A 14,733-nucleotide genomic window follows, 5' to 3' on the forward strand; every position below is an offset into this window, starting at 1 on the left:
TAAAGTATCAGCTCCCCAATGCGTCTTATTAATAATAGGGCTGTGGTCCATATTAAATTGGATGGTACCACTATACAACCATCCCTTAAATAAGTCCACTTACTTTATTTTATTTTATAATTCATGTCCTGAATTACCTTTAAGTTTTCTTTAGAATAGTTTGGTTCCTGATCTGTACTTACAGTTTGGATTTTATCGTCTGGTATTAAGGATAATTCCTCCTTTCCTACCTCCTCTGTTACTCGTCTGGCCTCATGGTCAGCCAGGCGGTTTCCAATCTCCAAATCAGTGCCTCAATGGGCCACCTTATGTTCTTCCTTCCTGGATGACCCTCTTATAACAGAGGGGGCCATTCCTCACATCAGGGTCTGGCATGGCACGTGTTCCCACCGCTCAACGCCTACTGGGTTGCAGGCAACAGCGGAGCTCAAGATTCTTCTTGGTGGCAAACACAGAGGCCAACCCAGTCTTGCCCTTGACTATGGTAGGAGGCACCTGACCAACCTTATTCCTTGTACTTCGTTGTCAATGCAGAGTTTCATCTGCACATCCCATAACAAGTCACTGTCATGGCAAAACACACAGATTTACATTAGCAGAACTACTACAGAGTGTATTTTATTTCACTTCACTTTTTCTGCCAATATCCCCACAGCCTTGCTGACCAAGGGATATTGTTTTTATCTGAACTGGGCAAGCCTCCCCCTTATCATTTTTACTGTAACAGGTAAAGCATTTTTCACCTTTCCTGGAATTTATTTTCAGATACACCTGGTTAAAAATTTCTTTTACTTCAGGGAGGTCCTCTTTTCCTCTTTTCTGTTGAATTAAAGATAAGCTCAATATTTCAATTACTTGATCGTATTTAACTTTTAATTTCATTTCCCCTTCTTTAAACGTCTAGATGTTCTAATAAATCTCATGCCAACAAAGATTTTAGTGAATTTGGCATTCTTATTTGGTTTTTTTGTTTTGTTTTGTTTTGTTTTGTTTTTTTTTTTTGTTTTTTTTTACTTTGTACTTTAAAGGTTTCAGGATGTTTTCCTGGTGGCCAGCAGCTCCCACAACTGTAACAAATTTATTTATTTATTTATTTTTTACTGAAGTTTAACAAGTAAGTTGGTTTTGTATTCACTGAAATTCCACCTCATACCCATTCCCTGCCCTAGAGGGGCCGTTACCGGTCCTGTTGTGCTGCAAATGCTGCAGCAATCGGGGTGACATTGTCAGGTCCTTCTGCTCAATTGTCAGCAAGAGCAACCCCCTCCTCCCCACCATCAGAGGGGTTCGGGGCAGGAGATGCTCTTCCTGCTCTGCAGGTTACACAAGCCTGCCTCTGCTACAGCACTTCTGTTTTAACTCTTTCTGACCCTGAATGCAAATCTGCTCCTTGTTGCTTTAAGTCTGCGTTCTTACATACCATGCCTTCGCAGGCAAACAGCAAACACCCTGCCATGCGTCCCGCAGGGCTCAGCCGCACCTTCGAGGGGCGACGGGGCTTTGTACAAACTCACCCCAACACTTACACACACACACACACACGCCTCAGGTTTTACATACATCAGTACAAGTTTTTATATCTTACAACGTGTTTCATTCTGGTTGCTCCACAGAAGGAACCGCAACCTGAACTTTTTAACACAAAAATTTCAACAAGAATATCTTTCTAGTTTAGGTCTCAGTTTTTTCCTATCCTTTTCTAGAGCCACAATCAAAGATCAGGTGATGTTAATCCCGCACTCTTTCTAGTGCTAGTACCATAGGATCCCGAGGGGGTACTAATCCACAGTCCTTTTGCCACTCAGGTTTGTCCTGGAGGACAAAGAACATGTCTGCATATGATACTTCATCCCATCTTCCCTCTGTCCTCAGAAACAACATTAATTGCAGGAGAGTGTTATAATCTAACGTTCCTCCCTCCTGAGGCCATTTCGCATCGCTCTCCAATTTATACAAAGGCCACCACTGATTACAATATGTAACCAATTTCCTTCTATTTTCGGTACCACCATGTCCTAAAATATCACTCCAATGTTTTAATATACAACCCAAGGGCGATTTTTCACAGGGCTTACTCCTTCCATTTCCCATTTTGCAATTTTAATTACTTTGGGTTTTTTTGGGTTTTTTTGTTTTTTTTTTTCCGGCCGCCTTAGCCACCCAAGGTCAGAAACGCAGATAGAGCTTCTTACTCGCTTTGCACTCAAACGCCTGTCTCAAGCACTCTTGCACTCACACTCAGTCAAAATAATTAAGCTATACACGGAAAATCAAAATGCGCATCTCAATCACACCATTCACACTCTCCGGGCAGCCCGCAGTCACACAAGCAGTATGTTATATGGTACCCTGCACTTATGTACAAACTCCTAGGAACACTAACAGTTCACAAAGTATGCATTTCAATGAACAATTGTCAAAAACCAAACAATAAACAAAAACCAATTTTTCCTGGTCTTAAGCAGAGTGTTAAGTTTTCCGCTATTTGCCACAAATTACCAGAATGTTAATATTTTTCAACATACATTTCATAACTCCGAGTTTTGAACATATAACAAGACAACACATAGAACAAACAAGACACAGAGCGCTATTTCAGTTGTTACATTCCAGGAACTCCCCAATTCTTAAAACAACCTAAAGGAAGTTTTTAGCTTCCTCTTTTTTTTTTTTTGTATGTTAATTAGCTTATCAGTCCTTTGCCTGGAATGTGGTGGTCTTGCAGGTTTGTAGGTGATTCATGTCCTTGTGACCATCCGATCTTCTCCAGCAAGGAGACTTAGCACTCCCTCCCTCTAGATAGCATTGGAATGTCTCTCATCCTTTTCTCATTCTCTTTTAAATAGCCCCTTTGATAGAGGAAGAGGGGCAGGCGTCTCCTCAAAACTGTAGTTGTCTCCTCAGAGCTGTGTGCCTATGTGACCAGACATCGCACCCATGACCAGTCACCATACCCACATTCCTTGAGCAGACACATACAATCACCATCGATGTCCATTGTCGCCATTTCACACTATTTCTCCATATCACTGTTAGCTCTTGATTTTTTATTTTAATTTCTAATTGCAATTCAACAATTAAATCTCGTCCTAACAGATTAAATTCTACTTCAGGGACGAGCAAGAGTTCACCCATTCCAAATTTATTTTCAGTTTCGAATACCACATTTTTGATTTTGCTTACTTTAAAGGGTTCTCCTTTTGCCCCAATTACTTGTACTTTTTCAGGGGAAACTTTACATCCCTCAGGTATTTGCTTAATAGTTGATTTTTCAGCCCCAGTGTCTACTAAAAAGGTGAACTCTTGTTTATGGGGACCTATTTTTAATTTTATCAAGGGCTCATGATGACTCCGGTCCCCTAAGATATAGAGCCCCTGACTCTCCTATTCTGTTTTCAGTATTTCCTCATCCCTGATCCTTTCTCTGCAATTCTTCTTTATATGTCCCTTCTCTCCACAATAAAAACAACATCTCTGTTCCTTCTTTACTACTACGTTCCCTTGTTTCGTTCCAGCAGATCTGTGTTCACCAGTTTGCCCTTTGCGATCCTCTCTGACCGCTGCTACCATCATTTTTACTTGTCACTTGCTGCTCTCTTCTTCCCGCCTTACGTAGACTTTCTGAGCTTCCCTCAATAATTCATACAACCCTCTATTCTGCCAGTCTTCTAACTTTTCAATCTTCTTTCTGATATCTTCCCATGATTTTGCCACAAACTGAGTTTTGAGGAGCGCTTGCCCTAAAGGGTCGTCTGGATTTACCCCAGAGTACAGCTGAAGGGCTTTCCTCAGTCGTTCCAGCCACTCAGTAGGGCTTTCATTTTCTTTTGCATTTCATTAAATGCTTTATTGATATTCTGGCCACGGGGTACTGCTTCCCTAATCCCCTGGATTACTATAGTTCTCAGGTCCTGCATATGAGTTCTATGCACTGGATCCTGATTACCCCAATTAGGTCTTTGGAGTGGCCATTTAATATCTGCTTGGGGTCCCTGGGCATGCTGAGCATCCCACAGTCTCATTCCTGCTCGTCTAATCATATCTCTTTCCTCGGTAGTAAATAATTGACCAAGGATAGATTACATCTCATCCCAAGTATAAAGGTTTGGTCCAAAAAAATTGATTTAATCTTTCTGCCACTCCGAGTGGGTCCTCAATTAAGTTTCCCATCTCAATTCTTTTAAAATCTCGTAGGTCAGCCGAGTTTAGGGGTACGGAAATATATCCGATCACAGGTTGAGGTCCCCCCATGGGTATTTCCCTTAGGGGGTACATCTGAGCTGCCCCTTTCTGACTTCTAGTTATGCGTCTAGGAAGAGGGGGAGACCCTTGTTCCGACTCTGGTGGGGGAGTGGGCGCTCTGGGGACCTCTGCGGGAGCAGGAGGAGGAATGTAAGGAGGGGGGGTTAGAACGGTTTCGTCCAACTCTTCCTGCTTTTTCTTTTGTTTAGTTTTCATTTCATTCAGTGGGTAAAGTCTAGCTCCCGGTCTTTCTAGCCACACTTGCGCATATCGACTCTCCTCCGGGTTAAGGGGTTTTTTATTATTAACCCAGAGGTTTAATTGCTGTCTTACCCAATCTTCTTCTGACCCATAGACTGGCCAAAAGACATTTTTAGAAATCTTCTTCCCTCCCCATATCTTAGTACAATATTCTATCATCTTCTGCTTATCTTTCCCTAGAGTTCCAGGGAAATATCTCCAATTGTCTAAGATATATGCCAGAGGGGTATTCTTAGGTACAGTGGGTACCCTTCCCATGGGAGTCGAAGGCTTGCTGCCCTTCGCCCCCATCTTCTGGAATATCCACAAACATACACTCACTCGTTATATTCCAGGAAACCCAATCCCGCCCGAACGGCAAACCCACGAACAAATTTGCAATATACTTACACGTCCTGCGTCTTCGTCCGGACTCCCGTGCACAGAATTTTTATGGGATTTTACCGGTTTCTCCTTTGCTCATTATTCTAGAATTTAGGTTCGTCGGTAAGGTTGGAGTAAGCTGTTGGTCGCGGGGCCGCGAAATGTCGCGGGGTGCCTCCCCGGAGGACCAAAGCCCACCGTTCCTTATCCGAGTCACGGCACCAGAATTGTTATAAATTGAGACCACAATAGATCATAATCCAATTAAAATTTTTATTAATTATAGCAAGTAGAATATGAGCAAAAACAGCGCTGGACGACAGGGGAGTCTGCGCTCCGCCAACTGCCGTACTGAGCAGTTCAAACAGTCCCTTTTTATACTTTTTTTTACTTTCGTGTTCATGAAGTAGTGGAGGTGTTGGCCCTTCATTCATATGCACAAGCGGCATCCTGGACACCTGGTGGTTATCTTATCTTTCACAAGCGGCATCCTGGACACCTGGCGGTGATCTTATCTTTCACAAGCGGCATCCTGGACACCTGGCGGTGATCTTATCTTTTGTTGCCTAATCTTTACATTGGGCTTAACATAAATCTTAATAAACAATACCCTAGTCCATAGTTTCTTACAGGTTTATGAAAGGCAGGTCCTGCCTGATGAAGCTGATCTGCTGCTGGGACAAGGTGACCTGCCCAGTGGATGAGGGAAAGGCTGTGGATGCTGTCTACCTGGACCTTAGGAAAGCCTTTTGGCTCCATCTCCCACTGCATTCTCCTGGAGAACCTGGCTGCTCATGGCTTCGGTGGGTGTTCTCCACACTGGGTTAGAGCTGGCTGGACAGCCAAGCCCCAAGAAGGGGAGTAAATGGAGTGACATCCAGGTGACAATAGCCCATAAGGAGTGGTGTTCCCCAGGGCTGAGTGCTGGGGCCAGTCCTGCTTCCGAACTTCATCAGTGATCTGGATTGAGTGCACCCTCAGTGAGTTTGCATACAACACCAAATTGGGTGGCAGTGTTGATCTCCATGAGGGCAGGAAGGCTCTGCAGAGGGATCTGCACAGGTTGGAGTGTTCAGCTGAGTCCAGTTGTATGAAGTTCAACCAGGAGAAGTGCCAGTTCTGTACGTGGGTCCCAACACCCCCACATAACTCTACAGGCTTGGGCTAGAGTGGCTTGAAGGCTGCCTGGTGGGGAAGTACCCTGAGGGTGCAGGTTGACAGATGGTTGAGCATGAGCCAGCAGTGTGCCCGGGTGGCCAAGAAGGCCAATAGCATCGTGTCTGGTATCAGAAACAGTGTGGCCAGCAGGACCAGGGCAGTGATGGACCCCCTGTACTCGGCACTGCTGAAGCCACACCTTGAACACTGTGTTTCCATTTGGGGCCCCTCACTTCAACAGTAATGTTGAGGTGTTTTAGTATGTCCAGAGAAGGGCAACAGAGGTGGTGAAGGGTCTGGAGCCCTGGTCAGTTGAAGAGCACCTGAGGGGACTTGGGTTTTACAGTGTGGAGGAGAGGAAGCACAAGGGGGATCTTTCTGCCTGAAAGGATGTTGTAGACTTGAAAGGTTGGGTTGTAGACCTGAAAGGTGGGGTAGGTCTCTTCTACCAGGTATGAAGTGACAGAACAAGAGGAATATGCCTCAATTTACACCAAGAGAGGTTTAGGTTGGATAAGAGGAAAAATACCTTCACTGCAAGGGTGGTCAAGCATTGGAACAGGCTGCCCAGGGAGCTGTTGGAATCAGCAGCCCTGGAGGTGTTTCAAAAGTACATAGATGCAGTGCTTGGGGTCATGATTTAGTGATGGGATTGGCCATCCTGTGGTAACGGTTGGATTTGATTATCTTTAAGGTCTTTTCCAACCTAAATGATTCTCTGTTCCTATGCTTCTATGATATTGCAAGCCGAGCTAGACCAGTTGCTGAGCAAGTTGCTCTAGCTGACTCTGCCTCAGTTGGAAAGCTTGATTCAGTGATCTCCAGCGGTCAGTCCAACCTGGAAAAAAAAGCCATATATATGTAAGATCATATATAATCTGTGTGTCAACACAACTACGGAAGTTCATGTGAATAATGTTTCTCCATTCAAATGGCTTGTGGGAAATGCATTTGATAAATCTGAAAGAAACAAGGCTGCTTTTCTGTGGTCACATCCCTGGACAAAAGGAGGGTGATGGAGGGGTCTGGTATTAGGAGGGCAACTGGGTCTCAGGAACTCCTCATGCAGGAGGACGTGCCTGGCTGTGAAAGGGGCCTGTGAGGTCAGTTCTGTCTCTGGAGGTGATAGGCCAGCAACAGGAACATGGCTGGGAAAGTCCTTCTGCCAAGCTACAGCACAGGACCTCTCCAGGAAAAGGGCTGGGGTACCGGCTGTCATGTCCGTTTTGCCTGTGGACATGACAGGACAGCAGCAGGCACGTGGCTTGGTCATGTCTCTGGGAGAAGCTGAAAGGCCAGCAGCAGTCATGTGGTTCAGAAGACCATGTGGAGGTGACTTCACTTTTTTGAGGGGAAAGACCACCAAAAATAGCTATTGAGTTAGGTCCCCTGCTTGGAGGGTAGTTCCTGAGCTGGTAAAGCTTTCTTGGGTAGTGGGAAAAAAGAGGAGAGAGGAAAATATTTTACAAAGTGTAATGTTGCAAACGGAGAGTGGCTATCGGGAGGAGGAACTGTCACTGCAAGGGTCCTGCTGCGGTGCAAGAGCTCAGCCAGAGGGAGCCTGGATCAGCCCATGGTTTGTGTTTCAAGGAACAGCCGGTGAGAGTGGAGGTACCTCAGCGAAGGTATGGCAATGTTGGGGTGAGAGCAAGGCAGGGCAGCGAGATGGTGCCTACAGCCTGCAGGGAAACAGGGGCAGGGCTCCAACCATGCAGGACAGCCTGTGGTGAAGAGGGCAGAGGGCGCTGGCAAGGCTGGAAGGCACCAGTAGAACCCAGGTCTGTGTCCCCTTGGCTGTGGCAGCTGTCTCTGCCTCGGAGGGCCATGACAAGACATGATGTCCTCACGGCACGGGGGCATCGTTGCCTCCTTGCAGCCCCATGGGGAAGCTGGAAGTTGCTGTGCCATTGCTGTCCTTCACTGGGCATTGGATGCCCACCTTCCATGGTCCCCAGGCAGAGCCCTGAGCCCTGTGTGAGGGACAGCACCCACCTCCCCACAGGCTGCAGGTCACGGCTTGGCCTTTCTGCTTCATCAAGCAAGCCAAGGCTTTGCTCAGCAGCAGAGCTGCCTGCACAGCGCCTTTGCCTTCCTGCACTCACAGCCTCCAAGGATGGGCTCTAACAAGGCCATGGGGAGGCTTTCTCAGCCATGGCCCTCAGTGGGGCCCATTAACGCTTCCAGATGCTGTGGGCTTTGCTCCGGACTTGGTGTTCTTGAGAGGTCTCTTTAGTCTCCTCTGAACACCTGAAGTCCACAGCACCACAGACACCCTGGGCTCATGACGAGGGAGAACGCCCTGACGAGCCCTGTCTCTTCCATCAGGGACATCTGGTCTTCAAGTTCGGCTTGTACACTTAATGAGATAAGTTTCAGCCGTACAGTGAAAGAGAAAGGCAGGTAATGAGCGCTTTGGGGAAATGATAGAAGGCTTTTCCAATCGCTATTGATGCAGATGTCCCCTGAGGAGGTGTGGCCAGGTAGGAAAAGCAGTCCCTGGAGCTAAACACTGCCTGGACAGCCTTGCTCCTCAGCTCTCCAGCCTCAATATTTTTGTCGTCAGCCCCATGAGACTTACATCACTTGACATCAGACTTCTTCAACCAGCTCTGCAGCTGAATATAGCAAAATCTTGGCAGTAATTATTGGTTGTATTCCTCAGAGAACAGGGTGTAAACAGGAATAAGAGAGGGATTAATTATCGGGGGGGGGGGGGGGGGCAGTGGGATAGAAATTAATAAATAAAAAATACATTTCTCATCTGTATAATTGTTAGTTCAAGCAAATCCCCGTGAGGTCTATTGCCACTACTGAAGAGTTGCCCATAGGGAAAATTACAGCCACTACTGAAAGACAGTCCAGCTTTTCGTCTCTGAACCTTAAAGCAGAAGCTACATAGGTAAAATGGATTGGAGTGATCACAGAGAAAGAAGAGAAAGGCATCTGGAGATGAACTTCTTAACACATAGTTGGAAATCAGGAAACCAGGACGTCAGTGTATTCCAAATGCCTCCAATTTCATAGAAGGCGTGAACTTTCTGGAACTCACGACAAATATTAGGATGTGTTCAAATTTTTTTTTACACATATATCTGTAGAAGTTCTCCCACTTTGATCTACATATACGCAACAACTGGTATTAAAAGCAGCACAGACTGTGCCTTCAGACGCCAGCTTCATATCTAATGCCATTCCATTTTGCACAGCTCTAGGGGCTATTTCTCACACTTCTTCCTGCAAAGCCTTCATGGCACCTGCAGGGTCCTTGGCCATCTCTTCCATTGCTGTGCATCTCGTTATCGCTGCCTTCTCCAATTCAGGAACCGCTAACCAAGGAGTAACCGAGGCCACAAGCAGGCTGATGATCTGGGCTATCATTATGACACCCATGACATCTGAGAAGCTCATAGGCCACTAGGAGGCACGTGGCCATGAAGGCGAGTTTGAGGTCCCTGGAGAGTCCAGTTCCCTTGGGAGATTGGCCATCAGTAGCCCAGCTGGTTATGGCTGCAGTAAGAAAGGCACTTGGACTCTGAGACAAAGTGTCATTTCAAATGGCCTTGGTTAGGGCAAACTCTCTACACACAGAGACAATCGTGTCAGCTGTATGCCGTCCCTTCCGAGGCCGGGAACACGGAGTGTACAGCGTTGGGAGAGTGGTGCAGCAAGTGGTGCAGATCCTGCCTGCAGAAGGGTTATCCCACACTGCTCCTGTCAGCCCTTGAAGTGTTTTCTGCCAGGGAAACCCATTCTAGTCATCACTTCTCGTGTTCTAAGAGGAGATGTTCACTTGGGAGTTGGTAACTGCAGTCCCAGGTAAAGGTAAGGGCGTGCGGTTGGCCATTCACCAGCAGCTTCCTGCAGATTTCTTCTTCCAATATGGCTTGTTCTGCAACCCAGGGGCACGCTCAGCTCAGCACAGCCTGAAGGCCCAGAGGTACATGGAGCACAGCACAGGCCTGCTCAGGTTTTCTGTGACACTCATCACTAACTCCTCCATGTGCAAAGGGCTTCTGCTCAGATTCTCTCAACCTCCTGATGAAGGTTAGAAGGAGAAAGACATCTCCTTTAGACTGCTAGAGAAAGGGAACTTAACTTGAAGGCCTTGGCTGAAGGGAAACTGGAAGATGATCTGCAGGAGCGGGCTGGAAATCAGGACCATGCGCGGCAATCAGTTAGCTGAAGGGAATGTGCTCGAGCTTGTAGGTCACTAACCCTGGGAGGACAAAGAGTGTGAATAGACACAACAATTAACATGATGAGCCATGCTGAGAGAGCATAGGGGAGTGGGGGACGGATGCCGCGAAGGAAAGGTAACACCTTGCTGTTAATTGATGGTAGTTAACCACCAGTCGGGGATGGCCTACTATGCAATGCTTAGCTTCAGGAACCAACTGTTTAAAACGCGCAGCTTCTGCAAGTGTATGTAAACACGTGCTTCTGTACAATAAATTGACATTTGCCTGTATCACCCTGCGTCCCGTCTCTCCATCGCAGCAATGATCCCTGACCAACATGGCACAAATGCTTTGCTGGACTTGTTTTGAACAAAAAGACAAGGCAGGAATGGTGAAAAATGTGGATGGCACCTTTCAGTCAAGTATGGGTGACGCTGGTAAAGTAGAAATCAAGAGCAAGTCAACAAGACAAACTGTAGCAGGGCTGAGTAGCGAGGAAAGATCCCCTCCACCAACCCTTGGGCAGTGCTCTTCCTAATGCAGCCCAGGATGCCAAGGGCCTTATTTGAAAGGTGCAAAGCCAGGAGCAGAGGAGGCTTTGGGGACACCTAATAACAGCCTTCCCATATCTTCTCGGGCCATATCAGCAAGAAAAGGCAGCCAGGCTCTTGCCTGTTGTGCGTGATGGGACTGTGAGGGCCAATGGGCATCAGCTGAAGCAAGGGAAGACAATGTCCTTCCCCATGAAGACAGTCAAGCAGTGGAGCAGATGTCCCACAAAGCTTGTGCCATGTCCATCCTTGGAGCTTTGCAAGCCCCACTTGAAGGAAAGCCTGAGCTACTACTTCAACCCCATAACTGATCGTTCTCTGAGCAGCATGTTGGCCTGGACACCTCCTGAGGTCCCTTCCAGCATGAATGATTCTGGACCTCCATCCACCATGGATCTTGATTCATGATTGGAGGGAACACTTAGGTTTCCAGAGGCTGTTGAAGCCTAACAGAAAGTTGCTCAGATGACCTGCGACATTCCTTTCCCACTCCAAGCTTTGCTGCTCAGATGCAGGGCTGCTTGGCTGCTTCCTATTGGTTCCTATTCTTCACCCTTTCCTACCTTCTTCCCTCCTTTCCCACACACAATTGCTTCTCCTTGACCACCCCTGTATCCTCCCACGCAAGCAGCCAACCTCTCCTTTCCCTTTCCTCCCTGGCCATTGTCTGTCCTCCTTTGGTGATTCTTTGGAGGTTTTGACCATAGGTGGCCACTCAGACAAGGGACTGATCATCCCCTTGACTCAGCATCATCCCCCTTGACACAGCACTGTTGTGGCCACGTCCAGGTTATCTGTGTCTCGGATTTGAGGTTTCTCATTCTGGTGGAATGGGGAGAAACTGAAGAGGCTGTGGAGGATACTTGCCTGGAGGGAGCCTGTGGAGACAGACTGAAGGTCCTGTATTTCTTATGACTGCCAAAGTGGAGCCTCAGGGCACCACAGTAATAGCATGCACCTGCTTGAAGGGGGCTGTCAGAGATAAGGGAGTGATTCCAGATAGTGACAGGAAGAGAAAACCTCCGCAAGGTGCTGCTTGGAAGGGTAAGATTGGATGTGAAGAAAAAGAAGTGTCCCTCTGAGGGATGCCCTCTGATGCCAGAGTTCACCCAGAGGGAGCCTGGATCGTCCCATGGCTTTGAGCTTCAAGGAACAAGCAGGGATGAGGGGAGAAACTTCAGAAAAGGCAGAGGAATGCGGGTGTGAGGGCTGGGTGGGAAAGCAAGGAAGAGTCCAACCCCCCGAGTGGAAAGAGGTGCCACGTGGACAGTGTAGGGCAACTTGCCGTGGAGATGGCCCCGGGCTGCAGCAAGGCTGAATGGCCCCACAGGGGGCTGAGGCCTCTGTCCCCTGGCACTGGCAGCTGCCCATGTCACCAAGGCCTGTGACAGGAAACGTGATTTGGAGGGTCTTCTGTTCTGCCCTCCAAGGGCCTGGGGGTCAGGGCTGGGTCTTTCTGCTTCATAAATAATCCAAATGTGTTTTGCAGCATTACAGCCACCAGCACAGTACCTTTGCCTACCTGCAGGTCTGGCCTCTAATTAGCTGCTCTAACGAGTCCATGGGGACGCTTTGTCAGCAATGGTCCTCAGCAGGACCATTCATGCTTCAAGGCATTTTGAGTGTTTCTTCTGACTTGCATTCCTTGAGTGGTTGGTTCAGTCTGCTCTCAGTAGCTCAGGTTCATGGAAGGAGCCCCAGGTGCCCTAAAGAAGTTATTTACAGTTTTATAATTTCCTTCAGATGTTGAAGACCTGTGTAGCTAATATGAGCTGTTTCATGGTGTAGCTAAAAGGGAAGATTTCGAAGTGCACCAGATGATAATTCCTTTATTTATTTCATAGGTTATATTTTGGTACTTTTAAGGTTAGAGGACAGGTTCTAGCTGCATTCTCCAAGTGATAATGATGCAGAGTGTCCTCAGTAGTTCTGGGTTGGTAGGACATGCAGTCTCTCGAGGTCTGACACAGGATGGACAAGCTTGCTTTTCATAACCCCAACGCCAACCCTTTTTCTCATTGTCCCCTGGGACTCACATCCCTTCCCCTTACATCACACTTCTCCCCTCATTTCTGCAGGTGGGTGCTGCGGTTCCTTTGCACCATCCCCACCTGTTTGCCTTAGAGGACTGGCTGCACACAGGTACAGAAAATTGTTTTATATCTGCAAGCACTGTGAAGAACGATCAAGTGTCATCAATAGGAAAACACACTCCACAAGCACAGGTCAAGTCCAAGCTGTCCCTGATGAGGTGCCTTTCTGCAAGGGACACTCTTAGGAGAAATGTTTTAGTTGCCAGATACGGAAAGGTAGGTCTAATCACAAGGAAAGATTTGTTTATGGGGGACAGATGGGCTGTGGGAAGACCTATAAACTCTTCCACCCTGAAGCTGAAACCAGCAACACAGGTGAGGTGCTTGTAGGACCAAAGAATAAAAGGAGGAGAAACCTGAAGGATAATGGAAAGAGACATTGCCGAGACAGTCTGCTGAAAAGACATCTTCAGAAGTGGTCATTGTCTCCTGGTCAGCTGCAAATATGTAGAAGATGAGAGAAATTAAGGACAGATGGTATAAAGGATTAGTGGTAGTTACATACTGGAGGAAAATTGGTATTTCTTAGGAATATCCCTTTGGAAACCTCCTTTTATAGGCAGAGGTCTCCTGTGAGAGAGGATGGCTGAGCAGGTGTTACAACCATGTTGAAAGAGTCCATAAGTGCAGCTGGGGGAAGCACAGGCTGTACAGACCCCCATGGTGAGGGGTGTGCCACCAGTTAGAGTCCCCTTGGGTGACATTTCTGGCACCGGAGCGGGTAACTGTCCAGGTGGATTTTCCGAGGGTAACTCCTGCCTCGCCAACCTGACAGCCTGCAGTTGTGCGTGAGGAGCTCCACAGTGGATGTCATTTCCCTCAGCTTCAGCAAAACTGTTGTCATGGTTTTCATCAGCGTTCTTCTGCCCGAGTGAGGCCATGACACTCTGGGTGGGAACAGAAAGAGATGGGTAAAACACCAGCGGGATGGTCAGGCTGAGAGAGCAGTGGGGATGGGCTCACACCCCACCTGGAGGCCACTGGGACATACTGGGGCAGTGTGGGCTGAAGAGGGTCCCAGTCGGAAAGTCAGCCAAGTAACGACAATCGCACCAATGTGGCTACATGTCGTCCTACTTTATGTAGCAACTTTGTCATATTTATACTTCTAATGCACTGTTCACGCGGCAGCTGCCTGACAGTCATTGGCTGTCGGTTACATATTCATGTTACCTGTGCATTGGTTGTCATGCTGCAAGCGCCTAAGAAGGATGTGCTACCCTAGCGGTTTTCATATCTTGCTTGGCACCCGGCCTTGTTCTTGTACAATGCTCATTATTCTTTATTCTGCCTATTCAAGGACAGTACAAGATCTTCAAAGGAACTTTGTAATCTGCAGGCCAGGGTTGTCCAACTCCTGCAAGGGGACAGTGTGCCCTTGTTCTGCCAAGAATTCCCCTACACATCCCCCTTTTTTTTTTTTGGACAACCCAGGCTCTATCAACAATTGATTCCAAATCTTCCTTCATACAGGAGAAAATATAACAAAAGATAACAAGCACAGCAAATATAACAACAAAAATTTAATCCCTTCCATCAATAAGGTTTTCTACCAGCCAGCGATTCCCCATCCCTTCAGCCACTCGTCATAAGGATTTTCAGTAACACTGAGTTTCTTCGTATTATCTTGCAGTTGGGAAAGCTTTTTGTGAATGGCCTCAGAATGATCAGCAAGATTCGTAGAGCACATTCCCTCAAAATCCTCTCAGCCGTGTCCTTGTGCTAATAACAGAAAATCAATGGCAGCTCGATTTTGTATTAAAGCATGTCGTATACTGTCGACATCAGTGGTGAGTCATCTAATACTCTGGAGGTAATGTTAATTTGTTCTCTGTCCAACAAGCCAACGGTCTCAACTGAGTGAGAGCCTTGGCAGAAGCAACTTGT

The sequence above is a fragment of the Falco peregrinus genome, unplaced genomic scaffold, assembly GCF_023634155.1.
Source record: "Falco peregrinus isolate bFalPer1 unplaced genomic scaffold, bFalPer1.pri scaffold_24, whole genome shotgun sequence".
Taxonomy (NCBI): domain Eukaryota; kingdom Metazoa; phylum Chordata; class Aves; order Falconiformes; family Falconidae; genus Falco; species Falco peregrinus.